The 9543-nt window shown below is 42.8% G+C and overlaps 1 protein-coding gene across 6 annotated transcripts in view; it reads right to left on the bottom strand.

The window, feature by feature from the left end:
• The window catches only part of Fggy (FGGY carbohydrate kinase domain containing), a 373036-nt gene that overhangs the window by 346839 nt on the left and 16654 nt on the right, over positions 1–9543 (bottom strand). Inside the window, exon 1 of one of the 6 annotated variants that reach the window (XM_031377875.1) lies at positions 2216–2334. The exons of the other annotated variants lie outside the window; for them this stretch is intronic. The gene's annotated coding sequence lies outside the window, so the exon portion shown is untranslated. Of the gene's footprint in view, positions 1–2215; positions 2335–9543 lie in introns of those variants that run through there. 6 annotated transcript variants of the gene reach the window in all.

Raw genomic sequence — 9543 nt, 5'->3', positions numbered from 1 at the left:
AAAAAAAAAACAAAGGATGATGTCCACTCACCAGCTGTGGCTTTGCTCTAGGTCTGGATTGTGAATCTAGGAAAAAAAGCTACCTGCAAGAGAGCCCTCACCATGTGCAGAAAGTATAGTATAACCCATTACAGTGAACTCAAACTGTACCCTGGTCTCCATACGATAGATAGCCAGTGCCTGGCACAGTAGAAATGCAACAAGCACTTGGGACCCAGCGAATGGACTAGATATCCTAAGAACCCATCATTAGGGAATAACAGAAGGTGCAGTGCTTACTATATATCTGATGTTCTTCTAAGCAGCCTGTTTATACTGCTACCTCTGATCCTGAAAACCTTGAAAGAAACTATTACCATCCCATCTTACTGATAAGCCGTAGCCAAGGGAAGCAATATACTCCAATAGTTCATGCAACCACTAAGTAAGACAGTGAGCCATCCCCTGTTCCCTAAAGCCCTTAATCTGGCTGAAGATGCTTCCGATAGCCTCCCATTACTAGGTGCTGATTTGCTGAGGACTGTGTTAAGGGCCCTTGCCTACTGTGCTGAAGTTAGCTAACCCAAGAGCCAGCCATCCACCTGCAAAGTCTGTCCTTCCACAACCCTAGAATGCCTTTTTCTAGCATCTCCAACTTCCAGAAACTATTACTAGACGGCCTATAGGATGCCTACAACTCTGGGAGCCAGGGAGGCATTCTCCCAGCAGTACTTGCACAAGCTTCTCAGCTCATGTTTTTCTAAGAAAGAGATCCTAATTCAACATTTGGCTTCACCATTTCTCCATTACTGTGGTTTTCATCTCTTTGAGAGTTGTTTCCATACCTGGAACCTGAATGTGAGCCCTTGGGCACCCAGAACCTGAACTCCAGCGAGTGCGAGCGCTTGGGCACCCAGATTCCCTGAAACCAGATCCCTTGCCTCTCACATGTTATGCCCTTTGCCCTCAGTTACAAGTACAGTCCTCTGGGTCCTGAAGGCCACACTTAATCAGCACCCAACGATACAAAACCTAAGAAATAGAGAAAATATTATTTTTTCTAATTAGGAAATAATATTTTCTAATTGAAGGGAAATACTATTCTCTTTCTAATTGAAAAAGAAGGGGTTAGGATCACCATTGGGTTACTTGTTTCTACCAAGGGCTTATTGAATTACAGAAACACAATCAATGGAGTTAACAAGCCTATCACTCACTATATACCTCAGCTGCACGAATAATCTGCCTGATGCACACAAGCAGCAAACACCAGCCCCAGAGTTTAAACACAAGCATACAATAGTGATTTCGGGGCACTTTCCAGAGCATTCATCTAAAACTAAAAATCAAAGTCTTTGCAACTTCAATAACAACAGATGCCACAAAAGCTGGTCTTTCTTGAGCTCTGCCCTGCAAACTGTCCAACTGACTCTATGATCTTATTTAATCCTTAGCTGAGCCCTGTCAAGTAGGCAGTGTGGAAGCCCCATTTTTCAGGAAAATGAGCTGAGGCATTCAAAGGGTGCACTCCGTAAGGCATAGCATCTACAGAGGGCCTATGATTCCGGGTGGAGTCAGGGAAATTCCAAAGCCTGCTTTATGAATAATGAGGAATGGAACCTGGGTTTCATCTCACTATTTTGGGGGCAAAGAGGAACACTCTAAAAAGAAAATCAGCTGTAGGGAGGGCACTCAGGAGAGAGGAAGGAGCCCATGGCCTCTGGATGGCAAAGAGATGGAAAAAATAACGAAGAGAAATTCAAGCTGTGCACAAGTCCTGAGACATACCTAATAACTCAGTCTATAAGATGCCTTAAAACTCAGGTTCTACCAAGCAAGTCCCCAGCATGGGCTGCACTGACTCCTGGCCCCTATTTATGATCAAAAAGCTGTTCCATGCCATTAATATTTATATGGTACACTAAATGATAGCCTGTATAAATATTGTGAGAAGCGTACCACAGGAAGTCATAGATTTCACAGCTGATTGTTTAGCAAATGTACAAGCTTACTCAAATGCCATGTGAGGATAGGCAGGAGACCTGGAAACTGGAGCTGCTCTCTGCAAAACTATTTCAGCCATCCCTAGAAGGGGGTAAATGCTACAAACTCTCTGCTCAGAAACAACTCTAGGGAATTGTGCCGTCCCTGTATTCCCTTTCTTTCCCCTCAAATAACCTAGTCACAATGGAGACTATTTCCCAGCACTACATCCCTGGAGAGTGGAGGAGCTTACCTTAGACTCTGCTTCTTAAAGAGCCACTCCTCCAGGTTCAGCCTACAGAAAGTGTGTCCCAGGACTGGGGAGAAAAATCAACTCAGCGTTCTCTTTTAACAGTGATCTTTGGACTCTACTGGGAGCTCATGTGTTCCAGTCTCATGCAATTTAGTATTTGGTTACATTGTAATCCGGTTTAGATATGACAGGGAGATGAGGAAAAGCAACAAGTAGGCCTGTACTGTTCACTTCAGTCTTATTAACAGAAAAGATTCTCCACTCCTATAAGTGTGAATACTCCTGCAAGTATCCCACATGCTCTAAGATGGTGAGAAAATTTTGTACAGAAAGGAAGGAGTCAATATGACAATAATACCTGATTCTCTATAGCTTCTATCACATATCCAGGACCTTTCTTCCTCTTAAAGTGAAAGGCTATCTTCCATGACAGTCCTCTCCTCCTCAGCTTTGCAGCCTAGGAAATATGTTTTAGGCTTGTCTCATTGCCAATGCTAGCTCAAAAGAAAATTTTCAAATGTTTCTTAGATTCCCAAGTCTATGGAGTTTGTGCCAACTAAACAAAATCTCTTCCATCCCGATTTACCTGTGGCCTGATAGAAACCTACAGGCATAAGTGTGCTTTGGATTAAGTCTGGAGTGATTAGCAGGTCATGACATTAGAAAAGTGGTTCTCAACCTATTGGAGTCCAATGACCCTTTCACTGGGGTCACCTAACTTCAGAAAACACAGATATTTACAATTTACATTATGATTTTTGACAATAGCAAAATTACAGTTATGTAATAGCAACAAAAGATAATTTTATTTTTGGGGGGGTCACCACAACATGAGAAACTGTATTAAAGGGCCAAAGCATTAGAAAGTTTGAGAACTACTGTATTAAAGAGAAGAAAGGGGATAAGGAGAACCCACCCCCTGTAAACTACTGAGAAGCTCCTGGGAACACAAACTTTTATTCATTAGCAATGCCTAACACTTACCTATAGCAAAAGGTCTGGCCTGGTGCAGGCAGAAGGTGGAAGAGAGGATAAAGGGAGAATAGGAGGAAAGAAAGGTAGACATATTCCTTACCCAACAAATAATAGTTGCCTGAATTCCTGCCCAAGAAAAGTCCACAACACTGAAAAGAAGGTGTCAGATCGCAGAGGTCCAGGCAACTCAAAATACGGAAACAAAACAAAGCATGTGCCAGCCAAACCACCTGTCTAACTCAAAAAGTCATCCACTCATCCCTGGAGTGCTCAGCCAGGCACCCTACTGTAAAGACCTAAAGACACTGAAAACCAGGGTTTCACCTGTGAATCCCACAACACATAGATCCTCAAGCCCTGTTCAGACATCATGAGAAAACACGAGCCATGGTATTTGTTTCTGAGCTGAAAGGTTCTGGAGAAAAGCTTCAAGAGGAGCATAGACATTATCCTACAAAGAGATGAAAGGCTGTGTCCTCACGGGAACATATGGCTGGCTCCTCCTTCCTTAGCCATCTCTATCACCAATGCACAATGCAGAGAAAGTTCAGCATAAACACCCACTCATTAAGAAGCTGATGGATGGATGAACCACTGCTGGGAGAAGGAAAAGCAATACCCCAACCCCAACATGTCTACACTGACTAACTTGGGGTAAAGTCATTTACCATGTCTCTTCTGAACTACAAAATGATACTCACAAACTCTGTACTCCAAGTGATTCTTGTTCAGATTAAGAGAAGTGATGAGTCTCAAGTTGGGGCACTCATTGGTTGGCTGTTCCCTCAGTCTCTGCTCTATCTTTATCCTTGCACATTCTGTAGGGTTGAAGGCTTTGTGGTTAGACTGACGTCCTCCTCCCTCCTCTGGGAGTCCTGTCTGGCTACAGGAGGTGGCCGTTTCAATCTCTATATTTGCCTCTGGTAAGAATCTAAGCTAAGGGTCACCCTGATAGATTTCTCGTATCTTCTCCCATCCAATGGCTCCAGCTAGTCACCAGAGATGCCCCACTTACTTCCATTCTCATATCCAGCCCTTTTTCCCCTCCCCTCTCCACACCTGGTTACCGTCCGCACTCCCCTCCTCACCTCCTCTTGTACCCAGTTCCCTCTCTCCATCTACCTCCAATGGCTATTTCATTTCCCCTTCTGTGTGAGATTCCCACATCCTCTCTTGGGACCTCCATACTATCTAGTTTCTTTGGGTATGTGGACTGCAGCATGCTTGTCCTGTACTTTATGGCTAATGTCCATCCCGGTTGAGAGAGCCAACCCCTGACACTACTACTAATACTCTGCTATGCTTACAGAAAGAAACCTAGCATAACCTAGCATAGACTGAGAGGCTACATCCAGCAGTGGGTGGAGACAGATGCAGAAACCCACAGCCAAGTATCAACTGGAACCCGGGGAGTCTTGTGGAGAGTGGAGGATAGAAGTGAGCAAGTCGGAGAGGTCAAGAAGACCTACAAAGTCAACCAACCTGGGGCCACAGGGCTCAAAGGAAGCATGCAGGACCTGGACCTAGACCCCTTACATATCTGTAGCAAATGTTCATATATGTTCCCTAGGAAGCTGAGCAGGGGCTGTCTCCGTCTCTGTTCCCTGCCATTGGATCCTCTTCCCCCTACCTGGACTGCCTACTTGGGCCTCAGTGAGAGAGGATGTGCCTAGTCCTGCTGCAACTAGATGTCCCAGGGTGAGATGGTACCCAAGAGGAAGGGACAATGGAGAGAGGGACTTGTATGGGTGGGACTAGGAAGAGGAGAGGGAGAGGAGCTGTGATCAGAATGTAAAGTGAGTAAATGAAAAAAAAAGTGAGAAGGGGTGAGCATGGAAGGGATTTGAAAGGGGTGAGTCCTTCATAAATAAGTGTTTGATGGCACTGGAGGACACAGAAGAAAAAAGTGCCATACACAGTACAGCATTATCACCAAGCATGCCAGAGCCCAGCAACTCAAAATGGTGCCTGGACTCACCACAGCCCTGGCACTGCATCTCTTCCTGATTTCATGGTCTTCTAAAATGTATTATCAAAATTAACCAGACCCAAACTCCATGCATCTCGATGAGCTCCTACACAGAGCAGCCATTTGGAACAAAAGCTGTGGCGCTTCTCAATGGATTTCATATTTTAACTATTAAATATGTTTGTGCACTTATCCAACTCCAAAATACAAAATCCATGACAGAGTGAGAAGTAGAAAAACAATTCACTTTATATCTTCTTTGTATATAACTTGTCTAATACTTATATTTATTATTTGTTATTTGGCCTTTTTAATTTTTCCTATATGTTATACTATGCCCACATAATCATTTGTTTATACACACACACACACACACACACACACAACTTTGGTTTGTGATGTTTTTATTTGCAAAATAGTTTTTTTAATTTTATGTGCATTGGTATTTTGCCTGCATGTGTATCTGTATAATGCTGCTGGATCCTCTGGAACTGGACTTACAGATAGTTGTGAACTGTCATGTGGGTGCTGGGAATTGAAATTCTAGAAGAACAGCCATTGCTGTGCTCTTAACCACTGAACCATCTCTCTAGCCCCTGTAAGTTTTTTTTTTTTGTAATAAAGTTTAATTAAAAATGTTGCCTATTCTGAGGTCTTCTCATCCTATCTAAAATCTCCATTTACACACACACACACACACACACACACACACACACACACACACACACCACTGTTTTCTGTGTGTCAGAATATGATGAAATGAGACTGAAAAATTATTTATCCCAAATTTTATGGTGTAGACTTATGTTGCTGCGGTATGAGTGCTCATGTCCTTTGTGTGGTGGGTACAGCCTTTATGGATGAGGTTAGGATGCTTATGTAAGAGGCCCAGGAGGTACTTCAAGGAAAACTTAATGTGCCTAGTAAAAGTGCGTATGGCAGCTAAGTGGTTTCTTACATTCTATCCCACTCAGCCTTTCTCTGAAGAATAAAGACACATTTGTTACTGGCCCAGAAGCTGTGATTCATACTTAATGAGAACTCCGTGCTTTTCTGGTTTCTTTCTTTCTTTCTTTTTTTTTTTTTTCTGTGTTTTGAGGATCTTCATGCTTTGTAATGAATGAGCCCTTTAAAAAAAAAAAAAAAGACAAATACAAGGTAACAGGAAGTGTTCCAGTTAACTTCTTTCTTGTTGTGATATAGCAAAGTCAACATGGGGAGGAAAGAGTTTGCTTGGGCTTACATATCCAGGATGTGGACTTTTTAAGGAAAACCAAGGCAGTAACCTGGAGGCAGCAACTAAAACAGACACCATTGAAGGACAAATGATTACTGGATTGTTCCTCATGTCTTGCTCAGCCTGCTTTCTTATACAACTCAGGACCAGTTGCCCAGGGTTGGTGCTAACACAGTGGGCAGAGTTCTCCTACATCAGTCATTAATCAAAAAAATGTCCTCTGAATGAACCTGCCTACAGGCAACTGATCTCCACTTTCTCAATGGAAGCTTTTCTTCCCAGATAACTCTAGTGTGGTAGTTTGAACGAGAATGGCCACACAGGCTCATATATTTGAAGGCTTGGTCCCCTGTAGGTGGAATGGTTTGGGAAGGATTAGGAGGTGTGACCTTGTTGTAGAAGCTGTGTCACTGGGGGTAAAGGGTGATGATTTGAGCATTCAAAAGCCCAAGCCAAGTTAGCTTGTTCTCGTTCTCCTCTCTCTCTCTCTCTCTCTCTCTCTCTCTCTCTCTCTCTCTCTCTCTCTCTCTCTCTCTCTCTCTCTCTCTCTCTCTCTCTCTCTCTCTCTCTCTCTCTCTCTTGCTTTCTCTCTCACTCACACACACACACATACAATGCTTGTGGCCAGCTCCTAAGATAATCATGAATAAAACCTGACTCATCAGAAGACAACCCAAACTGTACCAACAAACTTTCTCTTTTAGAGCCAATGAAACTCTGGACCTCTCATGTCCTCTTTGGTAAAACCCTTGTTCATCGTTTGTGTTTTCTCCGCCCTTCATCCTGCCCTCCTCCCCTCCCCTCTTATTTTCTACTTAACCCTTGTATTCCAATGAAGTAGCCCTCACCTCTTCATAAAGCCTTTCGTTGCCCTCCTTACCCTTCCCTTTGCAGAGGGGTGACAGACTATATAATACCCACTTCTATGTACACTGCTTCTCCCATTCACACACAGAGGAAGCTCAAATTCTAAAGGATCAAGCTCTTGAAGAAGATCTCAAAGCCCAATATAGAAGGAAGAGTCCATGTTCAAACTCAGGTTTGCCTTGACAGGAACGAACTACTACCATGAGGCCTCCCACACTAATCAAACTGCCTTGATCCAAGTTATCCTGAGAAGATTTTCAGTCATCAGACACTAAAAATGTCTTATCCTCTGCTTAGAAAATACTCCCTTTCTAGTCCTTATTTTATTATTTTTGCATACGGGTGTTTGTGTGCCATGTACATGCTTGATACCCATGGAGGCCAGAAGAGAACATCATATTTCTTGTGACTAGACTTGGAAATGGTTGGGAACAACTGTGTGAGAGCTGAGAACCTAGCCAGAGTCCTCTGGAAGAGTAGTAAAGTAATCTTAACCTTGAGTCACCTCTCCAGTCTACTCATTTATATTATGAGTAGTCATGAGATTGGAATTAATGACTCATGAGGTTGGAAGACTGTTAATACATAAAATAATCAAATAAATTTTTAACTAAAAAGAATTAAGGATTATGTTCCTCTAAAGAGTTCCAGAGGCACGATAATCAACAGTGGTGGTCTAAATAAGAATGCCCCATAGGCTTAGATACTTCAGCACTGGTGCCCACTGGGTGGTGGTGTTGGGCACAGTATGGAGCACTCAGGAAGTCAGTCTTCCTGAAGGAAGTACATTACTGGAATGGGCTTTAAGAGCTTCTAGCTCTTGAATTTGTGTTTAGAGTTAAAGACGTAGTCTCTCCGCTTTCTGCTCTAGTCTCATCCTGCCATGCCTCCCAACCATTATGAACTTTCCCCCTGGAACCTCAAGCCGAAATAAAGTCTTCCTTCTCTAAGTTGCTTTGCTTTTGATAGTTTATCACAGTAACAGAAAAGTAACTAACACAGCAGACATTCTGTATATAACAGATTCCTCTTTGTGACTGCCATACTTCCTAACAGGGAGCCACCTTCAATAGAAAGGAAGGAGAGAAGGGCGGAGTATCACTCTCATCCTTCCTAGTTGAGTATCCATGCTTCCTCATGGTCAGCTCCCTTTCTCCAAACCCTACTGACACCCAAGTTCACTAAAACCATGGGCTTTGGGTTGAAGATCTCTCATTGCCTAGAAGTGGAAAATGTTTGAATTGGCACGAAGTGGTATGAGTATACCATATTAAATACAAAGCCTTTTTATTTTAATCCCTAATATGATGCCCACTACAAAGTTACAGCTGTAACATGGAAATTAGATGCAAACATGAACGACTCGCATGTATACTCTTCTTTCTGGGAAATGAATTCCTGACCCTTCTTTGAATTATGAATAATTTACATATATATGCAGTTTCTCCCCATCGCTTTCCCCTCCAAGAGGCTGCTGTTGATTTGCTAACATAATTAACTACAAAATGATTCTCTACAGAACTAACCAGTCCTTCAAAGTAATGCCTTAGTCATTAGCATTTTGGCTGAAATCCACAGTTTTTCCCAGAAATTCACTCAAATTAAAACTGCAGAAGAACCCACCAACCTTAATGAGGATATCAGATAGACATCTCGGACAGCCTCAGGGAAAGCCACAAAATCCATTCTGCACAACAAAACACCTGCCTGAGACAAAAGCCAGGATGGCTGTGGTCTCTGGTCTGTTTTCATATTTACTTGTTCATGAAATGTGGAGAGGGATCTTTAAGGCCCAGGGAGAACAACATAAAGCTGCAGTTCTCAACCTGTGGGTCATGAACCCTTTTGTAGGTCAAATAACCCTGTCACAGAGGTCACATATCAGATATCCTGCATATCAGATACTTACATTACAATTCATAATAGTAGAAAATTACAGTTATGAAATAGCAATGAAAATAATTTTATGGCTGGGAATCACCACAACATGAGGAACTGTATTAAGGGGTCACAGCCTTAGGCAGGTTAAGAACAACTTTAGGCCCTAAAGGATCAGTTATCTGAAAACCAAACATTCAATATGAAAAAATAAAATGGCCAGGCAGTGATGGCACACGTCTTTAATCTCAGCATTTGGGAGGCAGAGGCAGGCGGATTTCTGAGTTTGAGGCCAGCCTGGTCTACAGAGTGAGTTCCAGGATAGTCTGGGCTACACAGAGAAATCCTGTCTCAAAAGAGAGAGAGAGAGAGAGAGAGAGAGAGAGAGAGAGAGAGAGAGAG

This window comes from Mastomys coucha, unplaced genomic scaffold (assembly GCF_008632895.1).
Source record: "Mastomys coucha isolate ucsf_1 unplaced genomic scaffold, UCSF_Mcou_1 pScaffold18, whole genome shotgun sequence".
Classification (NCBI taxonomy): domain Eukaryota; kingdom Metazoa; phylum Chordata; class Mammalia; order Rodentia; family Muridae; genus Mastomys; species Mastomys coucha.
Note: the sequence above shows the minus strand (reverse complement) of the source record. Positions and strands in the feature narration are given on the sequence as shown.